The sequence below is a fragment of the Protopterus annectens genome, chromosome 2.part1 (assembly GCF_019279795.1).
Source record: "Protopterus annectens isolate FY-2018-M chromosome 2.part1, PAN1.0, whole genome shotgun sequence".
Lineage (NCBI taxonomy): Eukaryota > Metazoa > Chordata > Ceratodontiformes > Protopteridae > Protopterus > Protopterus annectens.
The window spans coordinates 97079013-97098622 of record NC_056729.1 but is presented as its reverse complement, the minus strand read 5'-3'; the positions used below and the strand labels follow the sequence as shown (position 1 = coordinate 97098622).

General features: G+C 43.2%; 1 protein-coding gene across 1 annotated transcript in view; it reads right to left on the bottom strand.

Annotated features, from left to right (window-relative positions):
- The window catches only part of ETFDH (electron transfer flavoprotein dehydrogenase), a 1111536-nt gene that overhangs the window by 921133 nt on the left and 170793 nt on the right, over positions 1-19610 (bottom strand). The gene's annotated exons all lie outside the window — the stretch shown is intronic.

Below are 19610 nucleotides of genomic sequence, written 5' to 3'. Positions count from 1 at the left end.
AAATATTCATAATAAAGTAAATATGCCCAAATATTAATTGCATACAGTAAAGTAATTCTGAATAAAAAGAATGAAATATGTCCCAAATATTAATTGCCTACAGTAATTCTGAAAAAGCAATATGAATTCCAACTAAATACAATGATATCTTAGATACAGTAATGACAAACCTGTGATAATGAAACATCCTTTGTAGTTAACACTGATTATGAAAACATCATCTTTAACAGTTAAAGAAAATAAAGACATAACAAAAAAGTTGCCCTTCCTAGACATTATCTGTGGAGGCTAAGATACAATAAATGTCACACCTGTGAAAACATATTGAAAGAATAGTGTCAGTAGTCCCCCCCCCCCCCAAATCTGCTTAGGATATTAACAGTTATGTAGTACTATTAGCGCCTGTATTGGTAAGACACAAATATACAGCTAAATAATAAAAGGGAAAATGGTGAATGTAATATGTTATCAATAAACAACAAAGTGATCATCTACATGAAGGACAAATGTACCTTCAGAAAACTTTTGTGCAACTGACATACTTTTTTATTGTAAAGTCAGACAGATGAATCTCTTAAATAATTACAAATGCAACTACTGCAACAAAGTAAAACTAAAATCTTAAGTTCCATGGAACCGACAACATACATAGTGGTTTCCTACAAAAGGATTAAAGAAAACCTACCACCATGTATATCAATCATACCAAAACAAAATAAAAGCATATGGATACATCCCTGAGTTATGGTGACATGCAGTAGTGGTACAATTTCACAAGGCGGAGTTGGTGGGATTCATAAAAGCCCGAAACAATTTTTACGTGTCACAAGTTTTACTAAAAAGGTTATCATTATACCATTACAATCCATGCAGTCCTGATGCATTCTGCACTTATATATTTGTTTATTTATAATTTACTGACATTTGTTTATCAGGAAAGTCCACTGAGCTAAATATAGCCCATTTTCAGTGGAGGCCTGGGGAGAAAAGCTCTGATGTACAAATACAACAAGGTCATTACATTTTTCCTATACTGGATACTTCTACTGGATTCACCAGTAGCCAGGCGCATGAAACCTCTTAACCTAAACTTACATGTTTTTATTGCAGGGTGGCTCAGCCAAATACTGGAGTTACAATCTCTTTTTTTATATCTATATTTCTTATTTAAAAGAGCTCATTCTTTATTATAATTCAATTTTCCACTTCTTCTCCCATAATGCTAAGTCTTCATGCATTATAAGCCTTTCCGGTTCCCTATTAAAACCGCGAAGGTCCACTTACCTGAATACGGAAACGTCGACACGTATTCATCGAACCGTGAAAACACCGATCATCCTGAAGCGCAAAATCCAAAATGTTGAATCATCATGGTTGGCCCTTCTGCGGTATAGCTCCTTAAGGTAAGTAGTGTGCGATAGTTACGGACCTTAGGGTTAGGGTGCGGGTTAAGGTAAGTGCATACATGGTAGTATATGCAAGATTTACTTTAGGGTTAGAAGTAGGGTTTTGGTTCGTGTATGTATGTGGTTTATTTATTTTGTTTGGGTAGGTAGTATGTAGCGGGTGGTGGGGTTGGACAACTATGACGGTTCGAGATTTTGAATTTCGCGGTTTAGGGAGTTCGGTGTATTTGCGGTTCGCGTAATATGTGTCGATGTTTACATATTCACTGAATAGGACTTTCACGGTTCTAATATAGACCCACCTTTCCTTCCACTAGCGACAACACCTTGTGAAATATACACAACAATCTGACCAGTTAAGGCTAATATATATAACTCAAGCAGAAGGTTATAAATCAAAGTGGAAAAGGATGATGATGAAATTGGGGGTGGGGTGAGAAATAGATTGTAAAACTTTGGATGCAGGTCCTTAAAGAGAATAAAAACAGCCATACAGAATATTATATTTATAAAGTAGAAAAATGTATTCGTAATATGTCATCCAACATGAGAATAGAGAATTACTTTACCAATACTGATGACTGCATGAAAAACTGATTGTATTAGTAAACGGATAGTCAGTGCTTTGACTTGCCCTTCTGGTATTATGTACACAGGAGAAACTAAAAGACATTCAGACTCAGAGACTACAAGCACACATGAATGACATTACTAGGGGTTGTACAAATAGTACTGTTGCAGCACATTTTATACAGTGTCATGTAGGTCATTCATCTAGTTTAAAAGCTTCTGTTTTTTAATGCAAGTTTATCCTTATAATCCTTCTGACAGAAAACTTGAACATAGTTTAGAATAAAAGAGAACACTATTAATCATGATACATGAAACTGCTGCACCTTGGGGTTTAAACCTAAAATTCAATACCAACAATTTTTTTCTGTGACCTTCCCTTAGGTTTGCTTGCCTTAATGCTTTATGCATTTTTTCATGTTTATTACCAATTTTTGCTAACTGAATTCATCTTTTGCTTGGTTAATTATTCAACTGATTTATGCTGGTTCTACTTGATGCTTGCGTTTTTGGGTAACCTGTTAGCATCACTCAGCAAAGACTGGCAACAACACCATTTGAAACAGAGTGTATTTACTGACTTCCAGTCTCATCCAAACCAGACAAGTATTTTACTTTGCTGCACTGCACTTGGCCCTGACATTTTACAGTGTCATTTGTTGAGGTTTCTGAACTTTTTAGCTTCTTTCATTCAGTGAGCTAAAATTTGGAAAAGTTTGGGTTGCACTCTAGTGGGAGTAGAGGGCTTCCTAGTCTCTTCTGTGCTTAAAATTCAGTGAAGAAACCTAGGAGGGCATTTTGCTTTGTGCGTTGATTTTCTCTACCTATATAAAGTTGTCACTTTTGCCTGATACTAAGCTGTTGGCAGTGCATTGTGTAGACACAAGTACTTAAAATCTTAGTTTTCCGTACAAAACCAACCTTTAAACTTTCTTTAGTACTTAGTTGCACAATGACCACCTGGTATGCACTTAGAAGAGTACTAACCCACATGTTTAGACCTACATTGTAGTCTTTGTCTGTACAACACACAAGCATCTCAACTGTAAACCTCTCCTGTATCCCCACCCTTTGTGAATCACACAACAAATATCTGGAACCATGGATATGCACTTTCCTACTATCTCTGTAGACAGCTTGGGAGGAAATTTGCATCCTTAGATAATGTAGTGATTGTCTCACGTATACTAACAAACACATAATTCTTAAGCAGAATTACATAGTAAGTGTGAGAAGTTACACAACATTACTTGAGGAGGCATGGCTCTCACTTACAGACACTATTAATACCAAACAGGTTGTCAGAAGCAGACAGTATCACATTACACCTGCCATACAAAGTACACACCAGACACACAGACCCACATATGCTGCAGCTGTTAAATGCAATCTACCCAAGGATCAAGGGGCATGTAAACATAGCAACAAGTACTCTCAGCAACCTTGAAAACATTCACTCAAGCAGCACCCATCACCAATCATGCACCAATAACCCATGGTATCTCAACTTGTAAGCCCATAAAACAAACCTTCACACAACCAAACATCCCACTTATAGAACATTCCATTGCGACACACTCACCAGGCTAAACAAAGAGAGGGTCATGGTCAGCTGCCTTTTGGAAGCCAGGATTCACCACTTAATGCGTCCTTGTACGATAAGTACATATATAACTCAGTCATACTGCATGTGGGAATAAACGACCTGAGGCATGCCTCCCTGAACTATACGAAGATAGACATGATGAAGCTCTCAGAATATGCATCTGAGACAAGTATGCAACTGGCCTTGAGCAGCATTTTATTTTCACCTTGAATTGCACTACAATATGTATAAAAATGATCGACTAACAATTGGTTTAGCTTCTGATGTCATTTGAAGGGGGTATAGTACATATCTACCTGGCAGAACATGGTAGACAGTCCTAACTGCTTTGCTAGGGATGGCCTGCACCATAGGCTTTCAGATATTGGCAAAAACCTTATCCAACCCCATAATGCCTTTTTTGGCAAAACCAGTCTACAGAAGCTCCCAACATAGTAAAATAAGAAGTTATGTACCTACCATAACGTTCCATGTTAGTTGTCTTCTCGCCTTCTTTCTTGCTGGATGGGTTCGGAGCCGATCCTCGGCTCCGACTCGGCACTTGCTAAGCTCGAGACCAGCTCGAGGCAACCCTATATCCCATGATGCAAGGCGGAGACTACCCAGATCTCGTTTGGTAGCTAAGGAAATTAGGAATATATTCTTCCAACTGTAAAGGAGGAAGAAAAGTAACAATACTAAAAATGACAATCATAATCATCATAACCCTCTGAAAAGGATCAACCTAGTCTAGTGACACTAGAAGCTGATTAGCTAGAAAAAAGGGATAAAGCCTCTTAAGAGAAGAGGCATAATCTTCTCGGTCTGACCAGGCTAGGGGGATGGAGGGCGGGACGCAAGAAAGAAGGGGAGAGAAGACAACTAACATGGAACGTTATGGTAGGTACATAACTTCTTAATGTTAAGTTGTCAATCTTGCCTTCATTCTTGCTGGATGGGACCGCGTCCCTAGCACCTCTATCCTGGGTGGCTCAATGGAACAGACTCTTGAGAACGGTGGAACCAAAATTCGCTCTGGCCAAGTCTAATTTGTAATGTGAAACAAAGGTATGAGGAGAGGCCCATGTGGCTGCTGCACAAATAGTGTCTATTGGAAGTCTAGCCTGAAAAGCTGTAGATGTAGCTAGAGCTCTGGTAGAATGGGCTTTTGGCCTAGAAATCAACTCTTTGCCTCTGAGCTGATAAATGTAAGTAATCACAGAAGACAGCCATCTAGATAAAGTCACCTTGGAAACTGGAAGACCTTTTCTGTTCTCTGCATAGGATAGAAACAGTTGATAAGATTTCCTAAAATGTTTAGTTTTGTCTAGCTAATATCTGAGCTGGCGGTGAACATCAAGACAATGTAACTTTTGTTCCACTCTATCAGAATAATTTGGGAAAAACACTGGAAGATCAATGGATTGATTTAGGTTCATCTGCGATGCCACTTTGGGTAAGAAAGACGGATTAGTCCTTAGAGATACCCTGTCTTTGTGGAAAATTAAGTAGGGAGGACGAATGCAGAGAGCATGAAGCTCAGATACTCTCCTGGCAGAAGTAATGGCGACTAGAAAGAGTGTCTTCCAAGAAAGAAATTTCAATGAACAGGCAGCCGCAGGTTCGAAAGGTGGAAGAATCAAGGATGTTAAAATTAAATTTAGATCCCACTGTGGTGGGGGGTCTCTAATCGGAGGTTTAAGTAAAAAGATACCTCGAAGGAATGCCTTGCAAAGTTTGTGTGACATAATGTTGTGGTCCAAAAGGCCTATATGAAAATTCGAAATGGCTGCCAGTTGAACTTTTACTGTGGAGGAAGAGGATCCTGAATGAAAAATCTCAGCTAGGAAGTCCAAGACCGAATGAATTGGAGCAGTATAGGGGTCTATGTTCCTAGCTTTTGCCCAGAAGGAGAAATGTTGCCATTTACTAGTGTAAATCCTTCTGGTAGAAGATTTTAGGGAAGCTACTATGATATCCCGGATGCGATTAGAAATCATAGGAAGCCTGGCTAAGGATGGAAGTGGAGCAACCAAGCAGTGAGGTTGAAAGAAGGTATAGATTGGTGCAGCTGCCCCGACTGGTGGGTCAGAAGATCTGGAACCGGGTCCAGATGCCATGGCTGTACCAAGAGATAACGATGTAGGAACGGAAACCATATCTGTTGAGGCCAATACGGGGCAATGAGAATCAACTTGGCTCTCAAGGCGGTTGCTTTCTGAATTACTTGAGCTATCAGTGGAAAGGGGGGAAAGGCATAAAGAAGTCCTCGGGGCCAATCTTGGGTTAGAGCGTCTCTGGGAGGATGGCCTGGAAGGGGGAAGAGAGAAAAGAAGTCTGGGCATTTGCTGTTTTGAGGTGTAGCAAAAAGGTCGCAGCAAGGAAGGCCCCACTCCTGAAAAATCTCTTCCGTCACTGATTGTTTGTGAGACCACTCATGAGGCATGAGAATAGCTCTGCTCAACCTGTCCCCTATGATGTTGGATTTCCCGGGGATATGCATTGCTATCAGAAACCGCTGAGAAGAGATTGCCCATTGCCAAAGTCTGAGAGCCTCTCGACACAGTGGATAGGACTTGGTTCCGCCCTGTTTGTTGATATACCACACTATGGACATATTGTCCATTTGGACTGCAATAGTTCCCAGGGGAAGAGAGTCGTTGAGGGCTTGCAACTTTAAAAGCACTGCTCTCATCTCTAGGACATTTATGTGCAGATGGTATTCGTAAGGTTGCCAAGTGCCATGGACCATCCTGCCCTGATAATGCCCCCCCACCCGATCAGGGAGGCGTCCGATGTAACCGTGGTGACCGGGGCAGGAGGAACAAAGGGTCTGCCCTGATGGACTTGAGGGGACGATATCCACCAGGTCAGATGCCTTTTGCAAGTTGGAGTGATTATGATCCTGTGACGCATGGGTAGTTTTTGAAAGGACCATTGGGCGAATAGCATCCATTGTAGAAGACGCATGTAAAAACGGGCGAAGGGAAGAAGTGTTATGGCGGCCGCCATAAGACCCAATACTTTCAGAGCAAATCTGGCCTGAATTTTGTAGCTGAGAAGAATCACCTGGACGTGACTTTGAATGTCCAAGATCCTTTGGTCTGTTAACTTTGCTGAAAGTTGTACAGTATCCAATTTTGCGCCTATAAAAGTAATAGATTGATAAGGCGACAAGGCATATTTTTCGAAATTTATAGAAATCTCTAGCCCTCTGCAAATGTGAATGGTGTAATCTCTGGCCTGGAGAAGTTGATGCCTGGTGGCGGCAGTGAGGAGCCAGTCGTCTAGATATGGAAACACCTGGAATCCTTGACATCTCAGGTGAGCCGTAACCGCTGCCATACATTTGGTGAACACTCTGGCGGCTGTAGTGAGTCCAAAGGGCAGGGCCCTGAATTGGAAGTGACTGGTCCCCAGCCGAAAGCGGAGAAATCTTCTGGAGCGCCTGTGAATTTTTATGTGATAGTACGCATCCTGAAGATCTACCGAGCACATCCAATTGTCCTTGCCCAGAAAGGGTAGAATGAACTGAAGCGTGACCATCCGGAATCTTGTTTTCTTTACAAACTTGTTTAGTTTGCTCAGATCTAATATTGGTCTCCAGTCCCCTGTCTTTTTTGGAACTAAAAAGAACCTTGAGTAGATTCCGGATCCTATTTGATCTGCTGGGACTGGCTGGATGGCTCTTTTTGCTAGCAGTCTTGAAATCTCTGGTACTGCTAGTTCCCTTAGACCGTGTGGAACGTCTGGAAGGGTTCCCTTTTGCTGAATTGGGGTTTGAATAAAGGGAATTTTGTAACCCTCGGATATAATTGACTGTGGAAAAATACTGAAGTCAACATATTTTGTATTCTGTATTTAAAGGGTTAAGCAGAAAAATGTTCACTGCGTGCAAACTGAAATGTTCTGGAAAATGTTGATCACTGAGGAATGCAGGAGTTAATCTTAAAACTACTGATAAGAAAGTTAATGGTGCAAGAATAACTGTGGTACTGGCTGGTAAAAACAAGTAATCAAACTATCAATTTTAATGAAAGTCCTCTGTGCTACGTGTATGTACGTGCAGGAGGGTCTATATAAGGAGAACTTAAAGTACAAGTAGCCAGACTGCTGGCATATTACTATCATGTAGCAGATCTCCATGCATGTAAAATAAAGCTGTTTTACTTGCTTACAAGAACTTGGTGTGATTCTTCCAGAATATGTTAGAAGAGTAAAATCTTTCGACATAACTGGCTAACGTTAGGCGGCGGCCTGCACGTGAATCGAACAAAGAGAGGCTGAAAACCTGCGCAGGTGGAGAGAGATCAGGCTCTCCTCGAATGAAAGACCTCCAACTGAAACAGGTTGAAATTAGAGGCCAGTCACTCTTTCCAGATTCAATCCGTGAGGTGGCAGTGAAACAGGGCGGAGGAATCACAAAGGTAAGCAAAAAGAAAAGCTATTTTTTGTTGCTTCTGATCGGAATTTTTTGTCTGAATTTTAAGGGACAAGTCAACGGGGAAATTGAATTGTCTCAAAGTATAAGGGTATATGTGAATAGATTCCATATACAAGAGATCTCAGGAACAGGAATAGTTTCTCGTAAGAGAAATGGGAACAGGAACCAGTTGCCAAAGGCGACAAAACTGAAGATGAAAAGTTTATGTTTGATTTACACCCAAAGAATGTAAAGTATTTAGATAAATGGAAAAAGAACATGGGTTTAGTGGATGTTTAAATAAGTCAGAATGTCAAAATCTAGTAAGATTACTGCAAACAGGCAGGAAATAAGACAAGGAAGCAAAAGAAGGTAGGGATTCCCCAGGCACAGAAATGGCTGGAGGAAGCAAATAAAAACATAAGGAACAAAATTTGAAAAAGGGTGTGGTAATTCAAGTGAAAAAGATGTGTACTTTGTTCAAAAGGAAGATAATGAAACTTCCATAGTCAGTCGTAGTCACCAGAATCCCTCGGCCCCTCCCATCCAGTATCCAGACCCTGCACAGGTTATTGAGGTGCCCCCGACCAGGACCCACCGCAATACCAGGCTTCGTGAGTGTCCCCCCCACGCCACGTATTATATTACAGAGAGAGCCTGCCAACACTCTTGACTTACGCAGCGGAAGTATTAGGAGAGAAGGGGACTGGAAAATTAAGGAGAAGGTAGATCAGGAAGGAGAGGAATACCCACTGATAGAAGTGGCAAATCCTCAAGCAGGCGCAGAAGGCGAGGGTCCTACCATATTGGTCTACCGACCGTGGACCCGTGATGATATCCAAAAAGCGGTAGAGGGATTCCCCATCCAAAAGTAGATATGCGTAAATTCCGTACAGACGTAGGGGCATGAGAATGAGTTATAGATTAAACGCTGTAGAATTTGAACAAGTAATAAGGCAAATCCTAGGACCTGATTGGCACCTTATTTGGAACTTGGGACCCCTGCTACCAGAGGAAGGGGAGCCTTGCCGTTTAACTCAAGTGTGTAGAACCAGAATAAAGACTCTCCTAGATAAAATAGAAGAACATTGGAAGCCCAAAGCAGATTGGACTTGCATTAATCAATGCGTTCAATCAGATGACGAAACCGTAGACAATTATCTACATCGTCTCACACAATGTTTTGATGCTCATAGTGGGTTGATTAAGGCAGAAAATCAGGCCAATGACTGCCCTATGAACAGCAACTGAAAATGCATTCCTAAAGGGCTGCAAGACAGCCATTGGTAACTTTATACAAAAGCATATGATCACACACAGGACAGCGTCTACAGCCCCTTATGGATTATGCTAGACATGCTGAGAAATACCTGAAGGAAAAAAAAGATAAAAAAGCCCAGACTTTTACAGTTAGTGAAGATGGAACTTTAATGTTAGTTCAAGGTTCCGCAAATCGCGGAAGAGGGCGTGGCAGGGAAGAGGACGAGGACGGGAGGCATAAGTCATTCTGAGGATTTCGAGGGTAGGCAGAAGAGGGGGGAGTGTTTTAAGTGCGGTAAAAGGACATTTCGCCAGAGATTGCAGAGGACCGGAGAAACCAATGGTTGCTTCCGGTAGTACCGCATGACTATATGACGGTCAAAAAGACGTAGATGGAGGGTATGAGGAAGAAGAAGAAAGTGAGAATGGGGAAGTAGGTACAAGTGAAGACGATGGGTGGGGACAGGAAATGGCAGAAAATGAGAAATATCAAATGGTAAATCTAACAGCACTAGCATCAACTATGCAATTGGAATCCCAACCAGTGATCACATTGCAAGTTGAGGGCCGAGACATAGAATTTCTTTGTGACTCAGGGCTTCTCGAGCGTTAGTCAGAAGTACTGCCATATCATCCGATGTTACCTCGGATGAATATGTGCTTGTAAAAGCAGCAAATGGTCGATTTACAAAGAGCCATTGTCCAAACCTCTGTGGTTTACCGACCCAGAGACGAACCAAACCATACGGTTCCGAGTAATAATTTCAGAAATCTGCCCAGTACATTTACTAGGAAGAGATTTAATGCAAGTGTTCGGTATAGCAGCCGTCCCAACCTCCACGGAGATGGTGGCGAGGAGAATAGAACTGAATAGTGCAATGCTATTAGAGGGCAGGGAGATCTACATTACTGGTATAGTAATGATTTGATAGAGACAGGCCCCCAGAGTGTAGTGACGGCTCTTACAAATTTGGCATTAAGCAAATACGGCATAACAAATCCGAAGGTGTCAGATCCATTACATTGCACAATGTATTACAGAAGATGTGCGGACCTGATTTAGAATACGAAAAGAAATTTCTTAGTTTTAAAGTCACCAAACTAGTATTGCATAGCCTTTTTGGGACACACTAGGTAATTCTGCAGTCACATGTAGCCTTACAAGGGATATGCAGCTGCTGTATAAGAATGAATTAACCACACATATTTCAGTCACGGAGGGTGAAGGAATGTCATGGTACCTCGTGGGTAAGAAAATAACTGAATGGGTAGGATGGACACCAGAACAGTTGGCAGGTAAGGGCATTCAGGTTCAAAACTTAACTGGGTTACACAAGCCAGACCGACCGTGCACCTCAGGGAAGACAAACCGATACAATCCCCTGGGACATTATGACTATGTCTCCTTACCCCATGGAAGAATCTCAATTGCAGATGATTCCAAACTCATTATGGTCGCAGGGTCAGCACGATATCGGACTGATTAGAACGGCAGGACAGGTAAAGATTACACCCAAGTCAGAATTTAGACCTCATAAACGGCAGTATCCCTTGAGCAGAAAGGCAGAGGAGGGCATTTTACCGGTAATCACAGCACTTTTGAAAGCTGGAGTATTAATTCTGTGCACAGACTCACCGTAATACGCCCTTATTTCCAGTAAAAACCGGATGGGACATGGAGGATGGTACAAGACTTACAGGCAATAAATGCGCGGTGGTACCTCGGGCCCCATAGTCCCGGATCCGTCTATTCTGCTGAACGATATCCTTCCAACGGATAACTACTTTTCTGTAATTGATATCAGTAATGCCTTTTCTCTATTCCCTTGCAGGAAGATAGTAGATTTTGGTTTGCATTTACGTTTATGGGCAAGCGTTATACCTATACCAGGTTACCGCAGGGATACTGCGAAAGTCCCACCATCTTCTCAGAAGAGATGTCCACCAAGTTGGCTCAGTTCCAACCAGCCCAAGGGTGCCACCTACTGCTGTATCGTGGATGATATCCTCCTGGCCGCGACTACGGAAGAACTCTGTAAGTCCGAGACTATTCGACTACTACACTTTCTGGCACACGAAGGACATAAGGTAAATAAGTCTAAGTTACAATTTTGTAAATTAGAAGTACGTTACCTGGGTTATACTATCTCTGGGAAGGGCAGGCGATTAGATGACAGCAGAAAGAATGCTATTTTACAAGCCCCATGCCAACTACAAAAAGAAATGATGTCCTTTTTAGGCATTACGAACTTCTGTCGAGTTGGATTCCCAACTACGCCAAGAAGTGCACCCGCTATCAGACTTAATTTTTGCAATACCGATGGCGGCAAAAGATTTGCTGCACTGGACAGACAAGGCAGTACAGGCATTTACTAGGATCAAGCAACTGATAGCTGGGTCAGCAACATTGGGGTTTCCAGATTACAGTAAGACCTTTATACAGACTGTAGATTGCAAGCAGGGATTTATGACATCTGTTTTAATGCAAATGTATGGAGATAAGTTAAGACCATTGGCATTTTACTCTAGCAAATTAGACTCAGTAGCACGAGCATTACCACACTGTGTGCAAGCAGTAATTGCAGCCGCTTTGGCGGTACAAGCGTCTGCCACGTTGGTATTGTTCCATGATCTTACGTTAAAAGTCCCGCACTCTGTAGCAGTCATCCTTCTGCAGGACAAGTTAACATTTCTGTCACCTAGCAGACATTTATCTTGTATGACTACGCTGTTATCGCAGCCACACATGACAATTGAGAGATGCACTACCTTAAATCCAGCGACATTGCTACCTGTTGCTGAAGACGGTATTCGCATGTATGCTTAGATCTCATACATTCTAAAGTTCGACCAAGACCGGATCTTAAAGATCAACCCTTACTACATGCGGACTGGACACTGTTTGTAGATGGGTCAGCACGCAAAACAGAAACAGGCACCACGCAGGTAGGGTATGCAGTTACTACTGCAACTCAGATAATAGAGGCAAGACCACTCCCCGGGAACTTATCCGCTCAAGCAGCGGAACTGATTGCTGTGACAAGGGCATGTCTCCTTTCAGAGGACAGGAATGTCACTATCTATACGGATAGTCAATATGCCTTCTCTACGGTGCATGTGTTTGCTCAGCAATGGAAAAATAGGGGATGGTTACAACCTCGGGAAAGACATTATGCACAAAGACCTAATCCTTGAATTACTACAAGCCGTCCAACGCCACGGGTTTGGCCATCTGTAAATGCGCTGCTCATACCCGTGCTAAGGACCCGGTATCACTTGGTAATGCCCTAGCAGACAAAGCAGCCAAAGAGGCAGCTATGTCCAGTACCTTTTCACTTGAAACCACACCTACAGAATTACAACCAACAGATAAATTTGATTTGCAAACCTTACAAGTCATGCAGGAACTTAGCACAGTACAGGAAAAACAACGCTGGACTAGGTATGGTGTTAGGCAGAACAAAGGAATCTATGTGGGACCGGATAATAAATATGTTTTGCCTACTAATCTTTTAGGTATGCAGCACTAGTTGTGCATGGCCCTTCCCATCTGGGCCCTGCAGCTATGGTTAGAATTATCCACCTTACCTTTTGGACCAAGGGTTTCATTGCATATGCAAAACGTTTTGTCTATCCTGCATAGTATGTGCTAAATACCACGGGAGGGTCAGAGTTGCTCGCATCATTTCCAACACCGCCTATCCTTTTCATACAATATGTATGGACTTCATCGAATTGACCCCGCCACAACTAAAGAAGTTTGTGTTAGTAATAGTAGATGCATTTACTAAGTGGGTTGAGGCTTTTCCGGTGACACATCCGGATGCTCAATCAGTGGCTAAAATTTTGGTCAATCACATCGTCCCGCACTTTGGACTTCCTACACGCATCTACTCTGACAACGGCACGCATTTTGTCAATCAGATCATACAGAAACTGTCTACAGTTTTCCAAATTGAATTGAAACACCATTGTGCCTACCACCCACAGTCAGCAGGGTTGGTGGAACGCCATAACGGCATTCTAAAAGGCAAGTTGAGAAAACTCATGGCCAAGACACATCAGTCTTGGATTACCTGTCTACCTCTAGCCCTCCTTTCCATGCGCACAACTCCCACCTCAAAAGGAGTCACCCCATTTGAGTTGTTGTATGGGAGACCTTATTACGTCCCGCAGTGGCAAAACTTGTTGCCTGCGGAACATGAGGGGGGTGAGGAGATAGCTGAGTACATGAGGAAAATGCTGACCAATACTAACAGCTGTTTAACGAATGATTGTTTTTCAGGTTCAAGAGACGACAAGATCACGGAAATCAGACCCGCGAGTGGGTCTGGATCAAAATAATAAACGCAAGAATTGGGCATCCCCAAATGGGAGGGCCCCTACCAGGTGCTAATCGCAACTCCAACAGCAGTTCGGATTAAAGAAAGGTCCTCATGGATCCACCTAACGCACTGCAAAATCATAAAACATTTGAAGTTAAATAAAGACTTGAGTTCTCCTGAGGAACAAACAGACAGCAGCAATCATGAAGGACAATAATGAGAATAAGAGAAAATGGTTCTATTGCAATGTTTTATTGTTTATAACTATTGTGATTGTAATATTTCTGTTTTGGACATTTCTGTCTTTTAATGAAGCTAGCCATTCAAAAAGAGACAAACACACCAGCTGGCATCCAAACTTTAATACATATCAAGCGATTAAATATGCATATGCATCCTCAATGAATGTCTCAAATTGTTGGGTATGTACTGCAATACCTACTGTACACAGTGGCTTAATGTTAGGGACAGCCCTCTGGGAATAAATGATACTTGGAATAGTTTGTTGTTTGAAACCACAGAAGTACCACTAAGAGACAAGGTGGCTGCCTCTTCTGGGGCCAAAATGGAACAGTGTGTTTTCAAAAGATTGGGAAAGTTAAGGTGGGGCTGAGCCAATGTAATTTGACAATAGTTCATAATTGTACCCTAGAAGGGCAGTGTGAGACCAAGTTTGGAGCTATAAAAAAGACATCAATGTAAATGATATTAGTTTTGTTGAAAAAATGCTGTATGTATATGGCCTGTTATTTAAGGGCTAAAGCCAAATGGGAGTTATGAATTTGCAACCAATATTACCATCAAAACAAATGATTGTTATTTTATTTGTGGTAGGAAAGCATATAAATGGTTACCATATGGCTGGCCAGGAAGTTGTTTTTGGGATATCTGATACCAGCTATCAGGCACGCAAATGCGTTGCCTCAAGGTAAAATCTGAAATGCACGTTCTCTTAATAAACCTATTAATCCCGTTGGTAACATTGATGCGTCATGGATTTATCACCATGACTTGGCACACGCCAGCAGCAAAGGACTCTCACATATGGACCTAGGCGATGATGTAATTGCTTGGGCTGGTATTTTGCCAGCATATGGGACAGTAAAATCCATCTGGGAACTGAGAAAACTGTCAAAACTGTTAGAGACTCTGAGTAATGCGACATTTTCAGCGCTAGAATTGGTGACGGACGAATTAACGCGATGAGAACAGTAGTGTTGCAGAACCGTATGGCTCGATTTCACCCTAGCGGCGAAAGGAGGTACTTGCGCTCTGATACACGAGGAGTGCTGCTCGTTCATCCCTGATAACGAGCACGCGATTCAGAGCCACCTTGAAATAATTCAACAAGTTTCTGAACTGACTAAACCTGGTCCAAACCCCTTGACTGACTTTTTCCAAAATCTGTTTGGAAACTGGGGTTCTGTGTTGATGAACATTTTAATTGCTGTATGTGTTGGTGCAATCATATTTTGCTGCTTGGCTGCTGTTGCATACCATGTATCAAAATGATAATATCGAAGGTTATCTCTGCCAATGCTACAAAAGCATATTTCTCTGATTATGAGAGGGTATACAACATATCTGGGATTGTGTAAAATAAACAGTATACAAAATGTTGTAAGGGGGGAAATGTGGAAAAATACTGAAGTCAACATATTTTGTATTCTGTATTTAAAGGGTTAAGCAGAAAAATGTTCACTGCGTGCAAACTGAAATGTTCTGGAAAATGTTGATCACTGAGGAATGCAGGAGTTAATCTTAAAACTACTGATAAGAAAGTTAATGGTGCAAGAATAACTGTGGTACTGGCTGGTAAAAACAAGTAATCAAACTATCAATTTTAATGAAAGTCCTCTGTGCTACGTGTATGTACGTGCAGGAGGGTCTATATAAGGAGAACTTAAAGTACAAGTAGCCAGACTGCTGGCATATTACTATCATGTAGCAGATCTCCATGCATGTAAAATAAAGCTGTTTTACTTGCTTACAAGAACTTGGTGTGATTCTTCCAGAATATGTTAGAAGAGTAAAATCTTTCGACATTGACTGTACCCATTTGTCTTGAGAAAGGGAAAGCCAGGCTATTGGGTACAGCGATAATCTTCCCCCGACTGCCTCCGAAGGTGGACAATTGGGCAACATCTCAGGGATGGTGGAAGGGCTTGTCAGAAAGAGGCTCTCTGCTACCCTGATTCTGCGGACCCCTCTACCCCTAGGGCAGTGTCTGTTGTTGTTACCCCCTCTGCCTCTGGGGGTAAACTGACCTTGTGCGTCAGGCGTGACTCCTTGAGATTTGAGGAACCACATTTTCCCTCCCTTTTGACCTTTTGGGTATGGTCTTGAAGGGGTGGAGAAACGGACTCCTACGGCAGAAAGAGTCTTGCCATCTTGTTCGCATCTAGTCAAAGTGTCTTTCACTTGAGGTCCGAACAAGGTCGAACCATCAAAAGGGGAGTTTGTGAAGGACGTCTTGAAGGGGTCTGCAAAATTACAAAGCCGCATCCAGGACTGACGCCTTAAAGCCACTCCTGTGCCTGCGGCCCTACTCACTCCATCGGCTGCATAAGAAATGAGCTGCATGGAGGAGTTAACAGTGGAGTTAAGGATTCCTAGCTGTGAGCTAATTTTATTCTGAGACCCAGCAGCTGACGGATCCTGTAAAACTTCTCCCAACTCTTTAAGAACATCTCTTTGAAGGCGGGTGAAGTGACACAAGTAGTTCAGCGATCGCATGGCAAAGGTCGCTGAAGAAAAATCCCACTTGCCGTACCTGTCCATAGTCCTAGAATGCTTGTTAGGAGGATGGACAGGTACTGAAGGATCAGCTAGTTCCTTCTTGGTGGCTGCAGCCACACCATGGCATCAACCGGGACACCTTTTGTCAAATATTGCCTATCTGGTGGGGCCGTAATAAATTTAGAAGGCCTCCTAGGAATAGGTTTCACCGAATCCGGGTCCATCCACGCCTTCCGAGCCACTACATCCATAAGAGGGTCGAAAGGCGGAGACACCCAGGAGGTGGAGGGTCGAGATCCGAATGCCTCCAGGTATACTGACTTGTCCTCGGAAGGATTAAGGGAGGGCCAGTTCCCCCTCTGCTTAAGGAGTTCAAGGATGTCTGAGGAAGAGACATCCTCAGAGGAGGACCTTGGGGATCCCTCCGACTCATCCAAGTCAGTATCAGATGTAATAGACTCGGGGGAGTCTAGATGTTTCCTCTTACATGTCCCCTTACGCGGAGGTTCACCTGACAGATCAGGAGAAGCCACAGAAGAGGAAGATATTCCCAATGGGGAAACCTGAGGCATTGGATCTCTGGGTCCGGGTGCAAGAGAGTGGGAAGAGACGTCAGCAGGCACTGTAGTGGGAGGAGCTGATGAAACTGACCGTTGACTGCGCCCAGGGGCTAGTACACTCCTCATCACCTCGAAGGCTCCCCCATCAGAGAGACCAGAAGGTTCCCGCTCCGAAGAGATAGGAACTCCAGGCCTCACAGAGAGGGAAGGCTCCGAGGCAGATTGGGCTGAGCTCACCAACGCCGAAGTGCCGAGAGGGAGAACAGGGTCGGACAAGGTTCTGATGCCACTCGCCCCCTCGGAGCCGACGAGAGAGACCAGACGCCCGGATCACTCCAATGAAGGCCTCATGGAGGAAATCGGAGCAGAGGACGACGGAGCTGAAAGGGGTGGTATCGGCTCCGAAGCTACAACAGTCACGGCTCCGAGCTCTGTAAGACAGTCGAAGGAGGAATGTTAGGTGGATGTGAAATAGCTACCGTCTGTTGATATGGGCTATGGAGCATTTGGGCCAATGCCTGAAACTTTAATAGTCTACTCACCACTCTCTCGAGGTCGTGATCAGACAGCCTGGACGACCGAGAAGAATGGCTCCGATGGCTCCGCTCCGAGAGCAAGGGTGATCTCGGAGCCGAACGTATTGATTCCATTGAGGGGGATTGAGATCTCTTTTTAGAGATAGGTGGAGCCGAAGGAGCCGAGGATACGTCGGCTCCAGCCGGAGCCGACACTGAGTGTCCAGATCTGGCAGTATCAGCGTCAGATGGAGCTGATACTGTGACTTCTAGCATGGAAGGATTGGCTCCAGCCAGAGCCGATCTCGACACTAAAGAAGTTGAACCAGTAGCCGACGGCTTGGGACTTGCAGCCGAAGGCTTAACAGGTTTTGAGGGCTTCCCCGGAGCCGACTTAGTCGGGGAGCTCTCAGGCTTTAATAAGCCCCTCAATATTAACTTATTTCTGTGCTCCTGCAGGACTCTTGGGCTGAAGGCATGACAGATAGCACAAGAGTCCTGCAGGTGCAGAGGTCCCAGGCAGTAAACACAAGAAGTGTGACCGTCTGTCAGAGACATCTTCTGACAGCACGAGTCACACTTCTTGAAGCCTGAGACCTTAGTGTCCTTCGACATAGCTGTGTCGAGGGAACACAAGTTAACAGGAAAAAACACAAACACACACACACAAATAACACCCAATCCAAAAATCTAAACTTAACAGGGATACAACACTCAAACAGACACAAAAATCCCTGACAGGAAATATTAGGAAAGGGAGAGGCCTAAGGCCTAACCTAGGGAAGGGGATAAATAACCCGAAAAAAGGGAACACTAACTGGAATAGGATTAAAATAAACATTAAAGTTCACAAAAACTACTAAGGTTATGAAAAATAAAAAGGGATGAGACTAAAAGTCTTATTATAAGAAAACTTACCTAGAGCTGGTAAAAGAGGCACCTCGTTAGCGAAGCGGCAAACGAGATCTGGGTAGTCTCCGCCTTGCATCATGGGATATAGGGTTGCCTCGAGCTGGTAAAATTAGCTCTCGAGCTTAGCAAGTGCCGAGTCGGAGCCAAGGATCGGCTCCGAACCCATCCAGCAAGAATGAAGGCGAGATTGACAACTTAACATCTAAATTCATAAAACATAAAGGTACTATTTTCTGTGCTGGTAGCCCAAATACTGCAAGCAGTCTTTACCCTAGAAGAGTGGTGCACAACCTTTTTGTGGGGAGGGCCACTACACAAATTCTTAACACATCTGTGGGCCACTTCAAAACACAGTAAATCGTTATGAGTTAACAACAGGTACAAGTGACTGGCATTTTACTTAAGACAGCAGTCATGAAATTTGTCTGTTTTCTCCATCAACTTTGCATTTAACTTTATTCTGGCTTGCAGCCGTAACTTATTACAAACTCTTGAAGAAAGTTACTACTGTTTACAGACTACAAGTTATAAACAACAAAGAATAGTTACTTCCACAGGTAAAATTAGAGGTGTATGCAACTGCAGTCAATTAGGTACGTAAGCATGTGCTGGAAAGTTTGCATGACTGGAATAAGGCATACCATTTTTTCACTTTTTAAAAACAATTTTGGTTACTCTCTGGTGTGGCGTCGAGGGCCAGATTTGGCCCCCGGGGCCAGACGTTGTGCACCACTGCCCTAGAATGTATCAATATATGCATCACCATGAATGGCTAGTTGAAGAATAATGAGAGCACTCCATCAGTGCAAGGTTTCAATCCCAACCACACATTCAGACCCACTGCACTAGATAAAGGCACTAAAGGCGGGGTGTCTATATTCATAACACAGAATTACATTTCCATACTCAGTAAGCAGGACAATGACCTGGAACTTCTCCATGTCCAACTTACCAGTAACAAAACCTCATACCACATTGCAGCCAACTACAGGACCCCCTCTCTGACCCCCTTGGCCCATGACACTTAACTATCTAATATGGAAGCCTTAAGCATTCAGCCAAACACCATTCTCTTAAGACACTTCAACTACCCATCCTTTAACTAGGAAGCTCATATATCCCTAAACATGTTTGCCCAGAGATAGCTGGACTTCATGAATACAAACCCATTGGACCAGCTACCCCACAGAGGGTCTTGGGCTTGGTTCTTACCAATATGGGACAGTGTTGTTCCCCTCCAGTTTCAACACCCTCTCTAGTCAAATCAAGACCACAAATCAGTCATATTCATCATAAAACTGAAACCGGAAGCATC